Genomic DNA, 16,231 nt, shown 5'->3' with positions numbered 1-16,231 from the left:
TGGAGACTGATAAGTGAAAAGTGTTCAGGTGAACAATTAATTTCATATGAAAATATGAACACAGGAACATCTTCAGTCATTAGCAAATAAGAGCCATAAATCCTTCTGTTTTCACAAGATATGGTTAAGGCTAGTTTTACTGACAGTGATAGCTTATTATTACAGTATACTTGTGACTTATCTCTTCGTGTGCTCCTTGAATTGTAGGCATTCCTCTGCATATTTAGATAACAAAAAATTGCACTGCTCGTTTAATTGTCATGGCATTGAAAAGGAGCTCGTGAGTCAGTCAAAAACTTGAGAATTCTCACTGTGAAGCTGGGACAGATCCCTATTAAAATTTGAGGGTTTTTTTTGTTTGTTTGTTTTTTGTTTTTTTTTTTTTAATGCTAATGGAAACTCTTGTATATGCTATGCCTAGAAAATCATGTATCAAGTCCCCAGTAACGAAGAAAAGTGTGTGTAATATAAGTACCTTCTCCAGGTTTTATACTTCGTTAAAGCTTGCAAATGTCCAGTGCTCGTGAGAGAATCAATGCAGCCTTCTTCTGAGATGCTTCAGAGGCTTGTAAGGGAGGGAGGGGAAATAGCGTAGGTTAAAGTATGTACTTCCTACATATTGTTGATCGCTAGTCCTGGGTCCTTGGGTCATGCCTACTATATGTAGGTAATCCTGCTCTTTAGGAATCATTTTCTTGGCTCCTTTAATGAACTCTAATGTAGTGGTACTTCTGTGTGGTTTTTTGTTGCTTTTGTTGGTGTGTTTTTGTTTGTTTGTAAAAGAAATGTGTTTTATGGGTCCTGTATTGAAAAGATGAATAGGGTTTGTAATTTAGTTAAGTAGCTTGAGACCCAATTACAGTTACACTTTATTGTTTTTTCAGTCACATCTTTCTGTTATTGTGATTTATTATTAGTCACATGTTGTTAAAGTACACTAAAGAGCTCAATTTGTCAATTAAATGGAAAAAAAGAATGGTAATTCCTTTCAAGGTATGCATGGAAGGTAGCTCTCCGACAAACACATCTGTTATTACTGGTAGGTTTTTTTTTCCATTTCAACAGAAATTCCTTCCATAGCACAAAGTCTTTACAATGAATTTAGATGTGGAAGTGGCTAAGCAAAAACATAATATCAATGTTTAGTCTACATTAATCAACTCATTCCTTAAAGTAGCTTACAATTCATGGTGTGGATGCCAAGTGTTCAGATAAGGATCCAAGCTTCAGCTGGTACGTGTAGACATGATTATATTTCATATACTGAATATGCATAATTTTACTTCAACAGGGGCCTGGTTCAAATACCTGCCAGTAGAATGGATCATGAAGAAGAGATGGAAGAAAAAGCAATGACGGTTTTCTATGAGGCATTTTCCAGTAGCATTGCAGTCTAAGATCTGTGAAGCCATCTACTGGTAAGTTTTTTTCTGCTGTAACCTTGTCTGTGCTATTCTTGCTCTTTCATAGTCTTACAAGATACTGGGAAAAAATAAAGTCTTTCACAGTTGTATTGTTGACTTACACAAGTTGCAAGGTCAAGAAGGACCTAGGCCATCAAGAATTTCTGTAGAACTGATGTCCCTTCCAAGCAAAAGGGTGAATTTCATCAGAATACTTCAGAGCAACAAGGAATTACATTCAAATTAATTTTTTTCATGCTCATGCCCTGCAGAGTTAAGTGGAAGTGATTCATAGGTAGCTGGTGGTACTTGACAGTAAAGTCTATTACACTGCTCAGTCCAAATTATAGAAATGATAATGAAAGAATTGATGTCTCTTTTAATTGTTGGAGCATCTCTAAAATTTTGCAGATGTTTTGTCAAGGCTTACAATGAATTGGCAGCGTAGGAGCAAGTTGCAATAAAAGGCAGGGGACATTGGAGTTTAGAAACGCCTCACGATAAACTTCAGGATACTGTGAACTTCTGGGCATCACTTTCAAAGTCCACATACAGTGCTGTGGCTGTTTATGAAAACTTCCCTTATCTTCAGACTGAAGTGTGAAAAGACTGCCAAAAGGAGTCTTTCCTTAGCTTTATTTCTCAAAGGTTGTATTTAATACCAGTTCTTTAGTGCTTTTTAAAGCTATTCTAACATCTTAATGCCTTTTTCATGTTTTTTAATGAATGAACATTTATGTGTGCAAGTGTGCACATGTACTGTGAGGTCATGCGTGGGCTTTTTGGTTTCGTTCTAGGGTAATTCATTAATCAACTGAAAATAAATAATTAGCCTGGAAAACAGGCCTTTCTTGCCAGAATCCAAAGTGAATTTTTCTGATCATGAAGAACTCACAGAAGCCTTTGAGAAATAATCATATAACTTTTAAAACAGAAACAGAAAAATGATAGAAAATATTTTTTAATCTTGCAAATAAATGAATGAAATCAGTACTTACTACCTTCATCAAGCAGCTACTTCTGAAAGTTCAGGTATTGTACTGTTAAAATGTAGAATGGCCATGTAAAGCAATTTTAACTGATAGAAAAGGAAGTAGCTCCATTGAAATGCAACCACTGATGTCAGGTGGCTATCTCATGGTTCAGAAGTTATACATTACAAAGAATTCTCTTTTCCTGTCATAGAAGATGTTAAAGAATCTCTGGTCAAAAGTCACTTTCAGCTGACCTTTTTTTAGCCCATTGTTTTTTTTTTCATTTTTGCCCTGTGATTCTAGAAAGGAATTTTGTTAAAGGGATCATTACATGGTATCATAAAGGAAAAGGTTATTTTTGTTTATTTTAAATGTTATTACAAAATATTTCGTAGTTGCTGAGAGAATTTACTTTTGTAATCTGACTAGTTCCTGATGTGCTTGGGAAGTGCCTGCTGATGTTGAGCTGACGTTGCTGAAGCAAAGAGCCAAGGTGTGGTGGAAAGGCCCGTGCTGGGCTGCTGCCAGAAACAATACAGCTGTATTACGATGGCATTCTGTACAGTTTAATTAGCTCTGTTGAGAAGAAAGTATCATACTGTGCTAGAACGGCTACCTTTGTTCTACAACTAACTCATTTAGTCCTGGCTTAGGTACCTTTAGATAAGCATGGTATCTCAGAGTACATTGAGGCAAAATGACTCATTCGACAATGCTAATCATTTCTGGCAAGTTCTGATCAATGTTAATCAGCAACATGTAGCAGATGCTCTGTGATGGTATCTTTGTGCTCTTACTTGTATCCACCTGCTCAGGGGAAAACAGCTGACCTGGAAAGCTCTGTGAGTGCACATATGGAGCAATGCTCCGAGCTGCCTGTATCTCAGCTAGGTGTCCAACAGCAATGTAACTCTGTCTCATGAGATGTTAGAAAAGAACAGGCTAAGTGTAAAACCACTAATTCAAATGGCATCTCAGTGGGCTGAGATTGCTCTCTTGCTCTGGATGACTGAAATACTGCAGGTTTGGGTATATATATATATACTATATGGGAAGTACTGACTCATTTGTGTCCTTTCTGGGATCTTTCTGTGTTGGTCTTTCTACTATCAGTAGGACCATTGCAGCCATTTAAATATTTGGCTTGATTTTGGCCACAAGTACTCTGGAAACCAAAGGGAAAGATTGTACTCTTGTCTCTAGTGTTTGCCTGGTGAAGCTCGTTAAGCATTTATCTGCAAGTCTGTACATATAATCTTGATCTGAGGACCAAATCTGCAATGTCAGAAGAGGTCAGTAATATTTATGTAGGGGAGAAAGCAACACTTGGCCAGGCACAGTTAGGCAGTGAATTCTGATTATAAAATGTTAACTGCTAATTGGGTGTAATGAGACAAATGCCTAAGAGAAGATACCCTCACCAAACAAGTAAGTCAAGAGGCCAATCCTTCTTGGCAGGGAAGTTCTGAGTATGTTAATACTCATGTAAAACAGCCGTAGGGAAATGAATCATACAACTGAAGGTTGTTTGAAAATGTCTGTCACTGGGTGTGCTACTCTGAGGCAGCTTTGTGTGCAGAACAGTGAGCTAAATTAATTTCAAGTTACTAAAGAGAGAGGAAATTTTTGAATAATCATCACTATACAGTGACCTAGATGGCAATGAGAAGTTTAAATATAAGAAAGGCTTTTTTGCATTTGGGGGAAAAAAGTGTATATTGCATATTGTTTTCCCAGACAATGATATTGGATAGACTATGAGAGAAGGGTATGGGCAGGAAAAATATATGGACTTTTGAGGAGTCAGGATTTTTTTCTTCACGATCTGTGCAGTCAGGGGCAATGAGAGATCAACAGTGAAAGAGGCTCCACACAGATTATAATTGTTTAGATTGACCCAGCAGTGCAGATATACTCCTGAATCTGCAAGCTGAGGGGATAAGAATGAAAGGTGTGAATTTTCTGCTTTGCATTTATGATGCTAGTAACATCTAATTGCAATATTTTTCATATAAAAATATTTGCTTCTGGTATGGCTATCTGAAGGGGAGACTTGGATATGTTGCTTTTTGTCATTCTGTTCATGTGAATGGATATCTTACTGAGGCTGTGTCTTAAGTATACAGATAAAAACTCTTTAAACATTGGAATAACGGAGAAGTGAGAGCGATTTCACAAGCTGAGACACAAGGGAGCAGCTGCGACTCCATCTCTTGTGAACTCTCTATTTGAACTGATGTCATACAATTTGGTAAACTTAAGAAAACACTTATCAAAAACAGCAACTAGAAATGGCAGAATATTGTTTTTGAAGATTTTGGTGCTTTTTACTATCAGCATCGCTGTAGGGTTGGGAGGTAACCAGTATATTGAAAAAAAGGATCTAGTTAATTCAAATAACAGCAGAGCTTGAAAATGTAATGAAAAGCAGAGAATCAAAGTGCTCCAAAAGGATTTACATCATTGAATCTAAAGAATCTAACCAAAAGCTTTCAAAGTGCTTCCCTAATTAGTAAAAACATTGTTAGAAGTCTTTGAGCTGTCAATACATACTTTTCCTCCTGAGCCATGCCCTCAGCTTTCCCAGTGACATAAATAATTCCACTTGCTGGGTTTTTGCTGTGTTCCATTTTCTGCTTTCCCAGAAGTAGCTGCTCCTTCCCCTTCCAGCCCTTGTTATTTATGGAGATTGATCATGTTTATTCCTTACATTTAGCTTAATGACACTGGCACACTTAACCTGTGAACTGAGGCTATTTTGGCTGGGTGATAATTTTGTGAAAGCTGTCGTTACAGAGTCACAGTAGGTAGGACAGCTAATCGGTACTATGCTGCCATAGCTGTTGAAGACTACCAGGGGGTCCTTACTGTTCCTCTGGGAGGAAAGATGCCACTTACATACTCAGACGTGGTTTCTCATTTTCTCATACTTTAATTTTATGTTGGGAAATGTTGATGTTACCCAGTTGCAATCCCTTAAATTTTAGTTTAAGTTGTTGAGTCATGCCTTTGTCCAAACATGTTTAAAGCTTTTGTCCAGATGCACACTGGGTAATTCCATCAAATCACTTATTTCCTACAAGCACATCGAGTGCAGCTGCTCCTTAATCGCCCACAGTTAATATGTCTGAAGTGTCACTCAGGGAAACTATGCCCTTCAAGAGATGAATTTAAAATTTTCAGTTACCTCAGGAAAACTTCAAGCTCAGCAAGGTTCACATCTGACACCTTCAAGAGCCTGTCACATCCCTGCCTGACTGAGAGCCCGTGATGTAATTTATTTGACTAAAATAACTGAGGAAGCTATTGAGTGAAGATTTCTCTCAGTTGTGAACAGGCTAAATAGAACCTAAAATATTTGACAGTTCAATAGCTGTGTGGATAATTATAACATTAGCCTTGCTAACATCTACGCACTGCTAGTCGCTGACTTTGAAGGGGTCAGCTTTCACCTAGTATCTGCAAAGTCCTTTCAAACTAACGCTGTGTTTAGTCTGCTTATTCAATACAGATCCTGGGAAAAGCATACTGTAATAATGTGTCTGTAGTTGATTTCATCCAGAAAACAAATGGTTTTCCCTGAATCCACATGGTCGTTAGCAAAATATATTGTTGGCTGAATTACTGTACACAGTGACTGTGATAACACATGCTACAAGTTGTCATTTGTAATCATCACTGTTTCAACTGATTGTCTGCTCCTGGCTCATGTGTTGAAAGAGAGTGAGGAAAAAGAAATCGTGTGCTGTCTTGCTTTAACCTTAGAAGGACAGGATGCTGCCATCAAGCAGTTACAAGGGCTTAACTTCTTTCCTACAGCAAGAAATTTTTGCAAGTTCAAAGCCTACTAATGTATGAGTAAAAAAAAAAATCTGTACAGAATTATAAAACAGCAAAATAATTAACCAATATCTCTTCAAAGAATATGAAGAATTGACATTTGTCTACATATATGTACTTCTCAAAGTTAGTACAACATATTTAATTCTTAGTATATATTAAGAAAACTATCCTTAATGTGGATTTTGATGCATTAATGAAAGAAAAGAAATATATCAGGAAAAGAATGGTTATCCACTGCTAGCATCTGCTTTTTTATTTATTTTTTTTTACATATCCCCTCCTTTTCTTTGATCAGCTCTTCTCTTACACTGCTTCAGTGTAAATCATTTTTAAAAAGAGCTAGAAACTCTTAATCTGTTAGAGGGGATGTAACCAGCACTACTCACTATTCTGAGGAGAAACACTACAATTATGTCTTTCCTTCTCTAGTCACAAATGTATGTGAGTGTGACCTGCAGGACATGAGATGGGGACCCTTGCATGCAGAAGATAGTCCCTAAATTATACAGGTGTATCTATTCAAGTAATAGATATAAATTTATTGAAGGAAAATACCATATTTTATAAAAAAAGTTTGATATTTTATAATAAATACAAAAAATAAAAATAAAAAATTAGTGCTGTTTGCCAGTCTGTAGATAATACCAAATTCAATTCATATCTTAGGTTGTTTATATCCTGCAGTGTAAACATATTAATCATAATAAATGCATTTATGCTGCAAGGCTATGTTTTTAGCAGTGTATAACTCTGCTAAATTTAAAGTGTTTGGGCAAACATTTGTCATGCTGAATGTTTGACTCAGGAAATTAGTTTTTTTAATGGTTTAGCCAATTCTAAGAATGAAGTTAAGGGAAAAACTGTTTCATCTCTACTTCAGACCCTAAAAATATTCAAAACTTGTTTGTTAAAAAGTGTGAGGGCTGTCAATCAATTTAATTATTCACTTTATTTGTCATAGTAGTTGACAGATGTGTTTACAATTTGTGAAAATATATCTTGTTTCTGCCAACTTACAAGAATCTAAAAATAGTCTGTTTTCTTACACACTGAGTAGAGTACAGAACAGTTGAACTGTTGACTTGAAGACTTGCCTTGTTCTAAGCATACTTTAAGCTTGTACAACTGCTGCATGGTGATTGGATAGGCTCTGTGACCTCCCTGGACCAGAAAATAATTTTCTGGAAGACTAAAACAGTATTTATTTTACAGTGATTTCTCTTTGTTCACCTGGATTACTGTACTAGTAGGCATAAGGTTTCTAAAATTTGATTTTTACCTCAAATTTTCCATCAATTATTGCTCAGTAGACTGCAGACAACATTGCTGTTTCATCTTGTATTTATTATTGTTAGCATTCCTGGAAGTGTGGGCTTTCTGAAGGCAGTTAATACTCAATAATTTTGAAAGGGAATTACACCAGGACCTGTGAGCCCATCTGTTGTTTATGCACTCACTGCACTAACTTCAAAAGCAGAAAAGTTAGTGACCAGCGCAAACAAGCTATGGAGAAAATCAGAAATACCACATTTGGTGATTACTAGGGCAATGTTCACCTACTCAGGGAAGTAACAAGCAAAGAAGGTCAGCGTTTTCCCATTGCTGTGCAAACAAGAACAGGCACAGAAGCACAAGCACTCTAAAGAAGCACCAGCATTCCTTGTGCTTCTTGTGTAAAGCAGATCTTTTAGAAGTGATCATGTCATGAAATGCTGTATTGTAAAATGTGTGAATAAGTTAGTGCAAAGCCCCCAGATTGTGTTGTGTCGCAGTATTTGGCTGTGTAAACTTTGCCTTTACTGCTTTACATCAGTCATTTACTGGGGCCTTTGTTTCTCTGTGAGCGTAATGCAAATAGTAAAATGCTTCATTTTTTTAGATTCACTGAAATATTACGTGCCACAGTCTTTAATTTGCATTAGCCATAATTTCTTGGGAAAGTCAAAGGATGTTTTTATGATAGCATTTATTTGTGAATTTTCTTTATATTTAGGTCTTTATCAGTTCTCCAGAATTGAGTTTTCTCTGTTACTCTGTAAGCATTTACAGTACACAATAAATCCTTTTGTTGCATAAGAAGCAGAGAATTTTTCAGAGACAAAGATGAATGAGTCTTCAGGTTGTTCATGCTGATAATCACATTGTTGGCCCCAGTGTAAGTAGAAGTACTCTTTGTAAGCCTTCTAATTTAACAGACACAGTTCAGCAAATTCTCTGAGGGTGCCTAAAGGTTCTTTGAAGAACTTTCTCTTAGACTTCTGTTTTGATCCCAAAGTGCCAGGTACAGTTTGTTTCCATGGGTTGTGCATTCTAAACTTTTCACTTGCTTTAATGGATTTGCTCTATGACCAAATCCATGTGCTTTGAGGTCTCATTCTCTGCCACTGAAGTCAATGAAAGATATTGACTGCAGGCTGGGTGGCACGCTTAAAGCAAGTTGGACTCTTGTCTTTGTGTGGAACCGTACAAAAAAATAAAAGCCCAGATCTTTGAGGCTAAGCATGAATGTGGCAGAATTGAGCGAAAATCTTTGAAAGGCTTCTTTTGTGTTTTCTTTATTTATTTTTAGAGATGAGTAGAAAATGCAGTTCATTCTTACCTCAGTATTTAAAGCCTCAGGTTTTTCAGTCTCACTGTCTCATGATATAAATTTTAGGTATAGAAATATGGGTTTGCATACCTCACAGTTTTAAAGATTTTTTCCAGTAACATGGGAAAGAAAAAAAGCTAAACCTACCTCCAGTACTAGTCAAATCTGGCACGAGATTTAACAAATGTAGCTTTTTTTGTTCTGTCTTGCTAGTTTATGTAATACAGATCTGTATGCAGATAAGTAATATACCATATGTCATAGAACTGATCTATGCTAACTGCTGTAGCAAAGTAGGCATATTTTAAGGTGTAGAATTAGTATGGCATGCAGGCTTAGCCTTCATAAATATATAGTACAACAGCAATAATGCCACAGCAATGCCTTAGCAACTCATTGGCATGGATGGACAGAGATGTAAATTACTATAGTAGTTAATTTATAGAGTGTGGCACATAGCAAGATTAAATAGCAGTCATGCTTTTGAAATTAGTAGCTGATGAAATTAGTGAAATGGTGTATTTCAGAGCAGTTACAAATGCCTTCTGGGAAGGGGAGAAAAACTCCACAACATATTCTTGCCAAGGATGATGGTGGTTCAATTTCAGATTTTTGTTTTATCAATGAAAGATGAAAGTTTAGATGGTATGAACAGACAGACACAACTGGTCTGTACCTTTGTCTTCTCTGCTTCTGACTTTAGTGATCAATGCAATAAATAAGTGGTGTTATCTCTTTAGGAAGGATTGTGGGGAGTCTGTGAGTCTCTGCATCAGTTATCTGAGTGACTAATTTCAGAGTTCAACTGTGCCATGTTGTAATTCACTGAAATCAGCTAGAATTAATGATCCACCAGCATTCTTTGACTATAGTCTGTTCTACCCAAGAATAAAAATGAAAGCAGGAAAGCTATAATTTAACACGTACATTTTCAGCATTTTTAATACCATTGCAAAGAGTGTGCTCTTTCATTGTTGTTGCTCTTATGATGCATTTTGCTGCTGGGTTCAGATTTGCACATCAGCAAAACTTTGGACAGAATAAATTAACTTTCTTCTGTTGACTTTAGTGGAGCCAGAGAGTTGCACACAGTTGAAATGTTTCCCTGATTCTGTGCAGGAAGTGGGTTTATACCAAAGCCATTGTTCTCTGTGAATAGAGCCAGGTAAATAAGTAATTCGAGTGGCTTTAATCATGCAGAAAGTATTCAGACTAACAGGGAAGTTATGCCTTAAGAAAAAGTAAAGAAATTTCCCAAGTACTTTACTAGCAAGAGATTTGAACAATCAGAGAAATAAATGCCGACAACCAAGTTTGGGAAGTACTGAGAACCACTGCTTAGGGTCTATTTCTGTTGCTGCTTTTACAGCAGATTCCTGGATTTGTGGCAATAGGAAGTCACATAGCAATAAGATGTTGACACCTGACCTACAGTACAAGGCTCACTGGGAAGGAATTTAAGGGAAGACTGCAAATTCCCCTTTCTGCTATATGGAGGGTTGCATATATGTGAATATAGCACAATTTCTTTTAAAGTGGAAGCAAAACCTCAAATAAATCAAGAGCAAGAGAAAAATGCTTTTCCTGCATTGCATTCCTCTAACTTCCTGCCATTCTTACTAAGAAAAGGGATCCAGTCTTCTAGGTGCTTTGCAAAGGCAGATCTGGGTAGATATCAGCTCTCAGTAAAACCAAACTTCACTGATTACACAGGTTAAATAGAGCTGGTCACGGGATGAGAGTGCTCTCTTCTCTCTCCCATAGATTAAATACATAGTTTGTGTTGATTTTGGAGAGAGGTGCTAGACAAAGGACAAATTCTGACTTAAGTTTCATTAGTACAATTTAGGGCAAATTTTGGCACTGCCTGGAATCATAGTATCCTTAGAGTTGAAAGTGGCCTTTAAAGGTCATCTAGTCCAACTCCCTTGCAATGAAAAGAGACATCCACAGCTAAATCAGGTTGCCCAGAGCCGTATCCAGCCTTGCCATGAAAGTCTCCAGGGACAGGGAATCAATCACATCTTTGGGCAACTTGTTCCACTGCCTCACCACCCTCACTGTAAAGGACTTTTTCATTATCATCCAACCTAAATCTACCCTCTTTAAGCTTGAAGCCATTTCTCCTTGATCAGTTACCACAGACCCTGCTAAAGACTCTGTTCCCTTCTTTCCTGTAGTTCGCCCTTAGGTATTGAAAGGATGCTATCAGGTCACCTTGCAGCCTTTTCTTCTCTAGAATGAAGAACCCTAGCACTGAGCCTGTCCTCATAGGCAAGGTGTTCCATCCCTTGGAGCATGTTTGCGTCCTTCTCTGGATGTGCTCTGACAGGCCTATTTCTATAGTGTACTGAGGACTCCACATCTGGATGCAGTACTCCAGGTGAGGCCTCATCAGCACAGAGTAGAGTGGCAGGACCACTTCCCTTGCTGTGCTGGCCATGCTTTTTTTGATCTGGCCTGGGATATGGTTGGCTTTCTTGGCTGTGAGGGCTCGTTGCTGGCTCATATCCAGCTTCCAATTCACCAGTATCCTCAGGTCTTTTTCAGCAGGACTAATCTCAGTCCTTTAATTCCTCAGCTTGTTTTGATAGGAAGGCTTACCTTGAGCTACAAAATCTTGCATTTGGATTTGTTGAACCTCATGAGATTCAGCCTATCTAGGTCCCTCTGTTTTGCATCTTGTCCCTCTGGTGTGTTGACTGCACCTCAGATCTTGGTGTCATCAGCAAACTTGCTGATGGTGCATTCGACCCCAATGTCAGCGTCACTGATGAAGATATTAAAAAGCATCAGTCACAGCATTGACCCCTCTGGGATACCGCTTGTCACTGATCTCCCTGCAGACACTGAACCATTGACCACCATCCTCTGGACTCAGTCCTGTAGCCAATTCTTCATCTGTTGGACAGGCCACCCATCAAATCTATATCTTTCCAGTTTGAAGAGAAGGGTGTTGTGGGGTACCGTGTCAAAGGCCTTCCTGAAATACAGGTAGACGACATCAGTTGTTCTTCCCTTGACCATTGATGCAGTGACAGCACCACTGAAGGCCACTGTTTTGGTCAAGCAAGTTCACCCTTGCTAAAGATATGCTGGGTCTCCTGTATCACCTCCCTATCTTCCATGTGCCTTAGTATAGCTTCCAGGAGGGTTTGTTTTGTGGTCTTTCCAACTGTTCCACAATCTTTCCCAGCACAGAGGTGAGACTGAGAGGACAGTTGTTCCTGGGGTCATCCATTTTATCCTTCTTAAAAATGGGTGTGATGTTGCCTTTTTGCAATTACCAGGGACCTCACCTAGTTGCCACTACTTTTCAAATGTCGTTGAGAGTGGCTTGGTCACTATGTCAGTTAATTCCCTCAGGCCTCTGACATGTATCTCACTGGGACCCATTTGCATTAGTGAGTAATAGGTCCAGTATTGCATCCCCCCGATGGGGCCTTCTGTTATCTGACTCAGGAGGTTATTCTCAATGCATTCCAGGAGCTGCTAAGATTGTCTACAGCTCTTCATGCTACTTTCCAGTCTGGGTGTTTGAAGTCCCCCACTGGTAAAAGCATCTGATGTCTCCTGTAGCTGGAGGTAGAAGGCTCCATCGTAGGCTCCACTTGATTGGTTGGACTATAGTATACACTGGTCACAAGGCTCCCTTTGCTGCCTTGTTCCCTAACTGTCATCCATAGGTTTTTGACTTCCTCATTATACCTGAAGTGTTTGCCCTGGATATGTGCCTGAAGGGCTGTTTATGTCGCACATAAGCATGCTCACTTTATTCCAGACACAAGCAGAGGCATTGTGTTGAATCTGTTAAAGGAAATATGTTTTGCATATGTCAGAAGGTGTGCTCTCAGTTGGTCCCTAATGTTGCCAGCTGGGGATGTGGATCCCACAAGACTTTGCAACAGGTACCAATGCTTAGAAGCAACAAGGACTTTTTTTTTTGGTCAGCTCTTCCTATCAGGATAATGTGAACTTCTCTGTTTGCTGAGAACCTCCTAGTTATGAGAATGTTAATAGCAAGATTGATTTGACTGTAGAGTCTCCTGCTGTGAAATCTCTTCTCTCTAAGACCATCTTAATACTCTTTACTGCAACCACCTTTGCATTTGGTTCAGCCTGAACTTGCATTGCTTATTGTACATTTACTGACAGCGACATGCTATGCTGCTGTACCTCCTGCACTGATAAATTAGATTGTGGGTCACCTTATTCTTTTGCTTTTAAATGATATCTGCTAATCCTTTCTGGTCTTCATTGTCACCTTTGAGACCCACTTTTGCTGTATGTTCTTGCTTTGGGCTTAGTTTGCAGCTCCTTCACTGCACACTCTTGCTTTTCAAGTAAGGCAAGTGTGACACCCACAACAGGTTACAACACTGTCTTGATGTGGGTTTTCTGCCTAATTTGGTTATGAGTTGGCTTTGCACCAGCATACATGGATCACATCACCCACTATCAGTGGGAGCTGTGCACTGCTGAATTCTTTAGCTCTGAGCTTGGCAATTGATCAAGGAGTGATAAATAAGATTTTCTCAGTTGTAATTGTTTATGTCTACAACCCTAATGTCTTAATTAAACTTTCAGCACATTATTCCATCTTTTGTGGGCTTGTTGTTTCATTAGCTCAGCTGCTAATTAGCCAGTATTTTACCCATCTTCTACGTAATGCTTTATTACATGTGCTTTTCTCAGGTTAATTTCCTTTTGAAAAGCTACAGTATCACTATACCTTTGAATTTATTGTTTTCCTGAACTTACTGGCTGGCTTTGAGGACTTTTTTCTTATTCTTTGCTGAATACAGTGGCATGAAATCTCGGTGAATTCCTTGTGATGACCTCATCAGCTCATACTCAGATCTATTACACATTAAACATGCACACTTCTAGATTTTATAGTATTTCACAGTCTGTTGCACTATTTCTAAATATTTCTAAATATTTTTGCATATCTATGAAGTATAGTTTTATGATTTTTAAGGAATCTTACTACTACTAAAGATATTTTTTGCATAATTACTACAGTAAAACTTTAAGCAATAAAGCAGGCTTATTACTAGCTCACCTAATCTGGATGCAAAAAAAAAAAAAAAAAAAAAAAAGTCTATAATAATGTCTCTCCTCTTATTTTATTTTTTCCATCAATTTTCCAAAACAATTTCAGTCAAAACTTAAAAAAAAACCCTCAGTAATTTTTCTTTAGTGGGAATACTCAAGATTCGTCATTTGGATTTCTGCTGCATTCACAAAAAACTTTGTCCAACTGATTGGCTTTTTCTCAGTTGTCACTTTCCTAAAAATGTACATCTTGATACATGTAATCAAGTAACATGAATAGTGTCCCTATAATTCAACTGGATATTTCTAAGCTGCCTGTTGAACTCAGTCTTTGTAGTACTTATATTTTACCTACAATACTTTCACTGTACATATAATTATCCCTAAAGCAGATCTTTCTTTTCCCTTCCAAAAATGAACATAAAAATAATTCAATGTGTTCAGGTGAAAGCCATGTATGCAGTCACTGAAACTTCTTGTGAAGTACATCCTAACTTACTATGATGAATGATTAACTATGATGAATGAATATGAATTACTATGTTGAAGATTTCTTTTCCACGCTTTCATATTTTAACTAAGAACGGTCTTGATGTTTTGTGCAATCTCCAAGGCAGAAAAATGTGGTTAGTTTAATCTTTTTCAATCAGACAAATTAATATACTTAGCTCAGATCTGAAATGGTCTTATATATTCTAACAAATAGCTCTACTTGTGTTTCTACTGTGGCAAAAGGGGATCTCGTTCATTACTTTAAGATACTTTGGGGAACACAACCAGCCTTTTTTTTGTTCTTGAAAGAAAATATATAGGTGCTCCACTCAAGAGGGGTGAGATGCTTCTGAATAAAAAGTCAAAGGAAAGAGATGCTTAGATACTGATGCTTAGTTGGCTAGTCCTAGGTTTTGGCATTCTGCTTCTACTATCGTTAGCTAGCTCTACTGATAGAGACTCTTCTGAATCTCGTTCTGAAAGACCCAACTCGTGCAATGGACTCTACTGAGGGTTATGAATCTTGCACTTGGTTTGGATTTCAATGCTGGGAACATCTGTCTTTTTAATACAGAAATGTGTCTTTGGATCTGGACTCTAATATTTCATTTGAAATAGAGATTGCTTAGATTGGTATCACTCAACACGAAGATCAGTGCCTTATTGGTTTATTATATTTCTGGAAAAAATTGTAGGAGGCAGAAATTTTCAGGCATGCGCTGAAAAAGTAAAAAGTAAGCAGAGTTACTTAGGTACTAGAATTAATAAAACAGAAGACAGACAGTGTGGAACAGTTTGCATTCAAAAACTTTCAAACATTAAGGTTAAAGCCTGTCATTCACTGAAAGTGTTGTATAATATTAGATGCAGATTAAAAAGAACTTTTTGTTTGCCTCAGGTCAAAACAAAAAAAGAACACCCTAGAATATTTAAAAAAAAATCTTCTTTACGTAACATGAAGTGGTCTAGAAATATGAAATCCATTAATTCTCTGCTTTGATTTCTACCTTACACAGAATATCCAGCACTATCAGTCACAGAAACGGAGAGGAAGATTAAGGTTTGCTGAGTTACTAAAGAAAGAATGATTACTTAACTCTGTGCACAGATTTTATATAAGCTTTCAGAAGTTTCATGAATCTTCTTGCTGCAATTAAAACTCAGCAACATTTCTCTAGAAAGTTAACTTGGAGGACTGAGAGGACTGTAATTAAATGATCAGAATGGATTTGTTTAGCATTTTTGAGAAAACAGGAGTTGTTACCTAATACAAAGCAACAGAAAATTATCGGGGTAAAATAAAATTTGAGGCATTAAGAAATAAACAAAAAACAACAACAAACACAGCTCATTTGATAAGAGAAATTATAGAGTTAATAGGTATCTAATGATTACATTGTAATGTAATTTGAGTTCCTAGATAATAGCTGTGTTATTATGATTAGCCTGACTTCAAAAAATAGAAACACTTATGTCATTGTATGGAAAATAATGTGATTGTTCAGGCTTCTTGCTATTTACAACTTTTGAAAGAGCAAATTTTCCCAGGGATTCTGTGTTTCAGATTTTAGTAGACTTTTCTAACCATTAATAAACTTAGAAAATGGATACTTCTGAATCCCCGAGGTTCAGATGTATCTTCACTCCAAATCAAGATGAGACACAGATATGCACAAATTCTGCCATGAAACTTTTTGTTCATGGCTTCTGTAAAATAAAAGCTGTGTGTCTGTGTCTTTTTATGATTTTTAATTATCAGTATTGCACATCACAACATCACGTAGTGCACTGAGAGTTAAAGAGTTAATGTTCTAGGTCTGAGGACCTGCCCTGGAAGAGAAGAACTGCTACATTGCCCAAAAGACTGTTTA

The 16,231-nt window shown here is 37.5% G+C and overlaps 1 long non-coding RNA gene across 3 annotated transcripts in view; it reads right to left on the bottom strand.

Annotated features, from left to right (window-relative positions):
- The window catches only part of LOC125692067 (uncharacterized), a 55,093-nt gene that overhangs the window by 14,590 nt on the left and 24,272 nt on the right, over positions 1-16,231 (bottom strand). Inside the window, exon 2 of one of the 3 annotated variants that reach the window (XR_007376430.1) lies at positions 476-565. The exons of 1 other annotated variant lie outside the window; for it this stretch is intronic. This is a non-coding gene — a long non-coding RNA (uncharacterized LOC125692067). Of the gene's footprint in view, positions 1-475; positions 13,906-16,231 lie in introns of those variants that run through there. One more of the 3 variants, XR_007376429.1, reaches the window with a different exon arrangement.

This window comes from Lagopus muta, chromosome 4 (assembly GCF_023343835.1).
Source record: "Lagopus muta isolate bLagMut1 chromosome 4, bLagMut1 primary, whole genome shotgun sequence".
NCBI lineage: Eukaryota > Metazoa > Chordata > Aves > Galliformes > Phasianidae > Lagopus > Lagopus muta.
This window is presented reverse-complemented; position numbering and strand designations above follow the sequence as displayed.